Source organism: Phaethon lepturus, unplaced genomic scaffold, assembly GCF_000687285.1.
Source record: "Phaethon lepturus isolate BGI_N335 unplaced genomic scaffold, ASM68728v1 scaffold25668, whole genome shotgun sequence".
Taxonomy (NCBI): Eukaryota; Metazoa; Chordata; class Aves; order Phaethontiformes; family Phaethontidae; genus Phaethon; species Phaethon lepturus.
Window position 1 is genome coordinate 7,410 of NW_010560225.1, and position 3,331 is coordinate 10,740.

A 3,331-nucleotide genomic window follows, 5' to 3' on the forward strand; every position below is an offset into this window, starting at 1 on the left:
GATGGCTTCAGGGTTTCACTGGGGCTTGGTTGCAGCCGGGTTTCACAGCTGGGAAAGCAGCAGGCAGGGTGCATTGCCCTGTGTGCTAATTTCCTGTATGTGTGTGTGTATACACATGTGTATATAGCCCAAAATAGCCTGTTTGACTCGGAAAAGTCCCTGAGCTACCCATTCCTGGAAGCTGGAAGAGAGTACAGCAAGGCCGCGCTGCCGAGTGCTTGCTCTGTTTTGCTGTTCCACTCCAGCGGTGGCCGCTGAAGGAGGCCAGGGTGGGGGGCAATGGCCAGCGGTGGCTCTTCTGTTCCCCCAAAACAGAGAGCTGCGCTCACACCCTGGCCTGCTCTCGCCAAGGCCGCCTGGCAGGCAGAGGAAAAGCACCTAATTCCCAGCGTTTTGCTCTGGAAACCCAAAGTGAAGTGTACCGCCGCCATCGTGTCCCACCTACCTCAGCCTTTGCTTAGCCAAAAATGGAGGGGAGGGGCTGCAAAGCACAAACTGCTTTTCAGCATGGTGTGAGGTGACGCCCCAGGCATGCATAGAGGGGAGAGGAAGGGAGGGGAAGCAGAAGGGGCAGGATGGGGTCGAAGGAAGGACGGCGCGCGAAGGCCTTGCTCTGTGTCACCGAGGAGAGGAAGAAGGCTGGGGATTTGGTCACGTGGGGGTTTCCAGAGGCCATATCCATTGTGTGGGACAGAGTCGCTCCTCTGATACAGCACGCGGAAACGTGCGTACACGTATTTCTCCAAATGCGTCAAAAAAGGAACAGCTCTTCCCACCCACGCTGCTCACCCACCTCTTCCTCTACCCCCTCCCACAGCAATGCCACCGCAATCGTGCTGGGTACTGCTCCAAACTTCCTGCTTACAGTGGGTTTGAAGCCGTGCAAGACCAATGTACTTGAAATCAGGGACATGTTTTAGCATCTCCCTGAATCTCGGATCTTTGAACCTTTCCAGAAATGTTCATTCACTGCGGTGCACCTCACCCAGATCTGAACTCGCACGGAAGGTGACCTAGCTTGTATCTGGGCAGTGACTCTCTCAAATCCTGCCCAAATTACTGTGTCCTCCTTCGCTGTTGCCGTTACTAGCCTCTTGTGGGCATGTTCAGCAGCCTTTTGCAGGGAAACAAGCTGGTCTGCTCTGCTCTGTGAGCCTGTCACGGTGAATTGCATGGGAGCTTCTCCGCCTGGAACGGGAGAGAGGGATTTTGTGGGAGGATGCGAGAGGATTAAGATCATGTGAGTTATTTTGCCTGAGCCCCAGATGCAGAGCGGGCGCATCGCTAAACGCAAGTGAAAGTTCGGCATGACCTGCCCCGCATCCGGACCACGTCAGCTGGCGTGGGCTCGGAAGGTTAGCGAATCCTTAACGAACGTGGCCAGAAGAGGGCTTTGAGGCACCAAGAAAGAGCCTGGGATGACTCTCGAAAGAAAAACATCAACTGCAATGTAATAGTCTTGGTGGTGGCTTGTTTTCTAACTCCTGGGTAGTTGCATTTTGAAAATGAACAGCACCAATGCCTCTGGATGAAGCTCTTTTATTTCATTTTAGAGTGAAATTCAGTTGGTGACATAGACGTTGATAACTCTCAGGTTGGCTTAAGACTGTCCTTCAGAGGGTGATTTTTTTTTCCTCTTAAATCTGATTTTTTTTCCCCGAAATCACAAAAGGATCCAGAGGAGTAAACTTTACTGGGACAGAACAGTCCATCTCAAGTCAGTTCTTCCCGCAATGCAGAAAATTTAGCAGACTCTATGGTCTGACAGCAATGCTATGGCAGTCAGTGTTCCCTGGTTCGGATCCATTGAATGATTTGTCCTGCCCCTCCACTTGTTATTCTCTCCCTTCCCTGGCCAGCTCTGAAGAGAGACAAGTGCTTTTGACCCGGTGCCCTCGTGCTTGGGCCCTCTGTACAAACCTGCTATTTTTTGGTTCAGCTTGATACAGGGCTTTCCCTTTTCATTCTAAATCTCTGCTGCAGGCTCTTTCCAATGATCGGGACTAGTTATATGACGAGTGCTATTGCCCTGCCGCGGCGTGGCAGCCCGCTCTGAAGGACCTCACAAAAGAACTTCCAGGTGGGACGTGCCTGCTGGAGCTCGGCAGGTGAGAGGCATGGCAAAAGTACCTGCAGTGAAAGAACGACGACAAAATCACCGTGTTTTTTCCCCCTTGCCATCCTGTGCTCAGGTCTTTCCACTCCTTCCTACCCTCTGGTTTTCCCTAGGCCGGGTGAGTCATGCTTTCCAGTCCTGCCTGCCCTCTTTCTCTGCCTGAATCAGCTTCTCCCAGGGAATTGTCGCTTGCCACGGGCAAGGCAGCTCTTTCTGCCTTTAGCTGTTTCTTCCTTCTAATGCTTTCTTCTCCTTCTGCTCCTCCACCTTTATAATTTTTGCCCTGTGTGTTTGTATTATTATTATTGCTACTTGCTTCTGCTGTGTCTCATTTTTGCCTTTGCTTTGATAAGTAAAAATAGGAAAAAAAAGTGACATTATAGAAAAAAGATGCTGTCTTAAAAACCCAGTGAAAAAGAACTCAAGAGCTCCAGTCACAGGCAGATATTCTAATTATTTTACACTGTTGTAAAATTTGTGCAATATATGCATACCTTCTGATCCCAACAGTTTCATATCCACTGTTTGAAATGTAGGTTCTCTATGTCAACCAATTTCTTCCTGATGTCCTGTTGTCCCCGTTCTTCTGTGCAACAAATATTGCTACAAGTAGATATTTTGGTTTCTGACCGAAGTTATGACTTTTCATCCTGCCCTGCCACAAGTCAGCTGTTTGGCTGTGGCGTCGTTACTCTGCCCTTCTTGGGCAAACCGCCTCGGTTTGCTCCTCCTGAGATTTGGATTTTCCTTTTCTTTGGAGCGGGGGTTGCCTGTTTGCGCAGGGGAATGGTGCCTGGGAGGGGGCTGACCTCCGGCGCATCTACTGCTGGTGACAGGTGTCCCCCATGGCTTTCGGAGCCCGAGCATCTGAGCTGCCCGGACTCGGTGGCAGCGGTGCCCGGGGAGAGAGGGGCGGAGAAGCTGGGTGAGCGGCACGGCGCTCCCGGCGCTGCCCCTGCCACCCATCAGGTTGGGCCACCCGTGCCCCGCCGGGGCTGCAGCCACCCCTCTTTGCAAAGGGAGGACTTGGTGGCTCGTGAAGGCACCCCGAGGCCCCTCGGGTCCCGGATGGTGGCCCGCGTTGCTCCGCGGCTACTGCGGGAGCGAGTGGGGCTGGGGTCTGGCCGGGGCACTGCCCTGCCATGCCTTAGACAAGACTGAAGGGCACAGCAAGACTTCGGCGAGCAAATCATCATATACCAGCCTGGCTGGAAC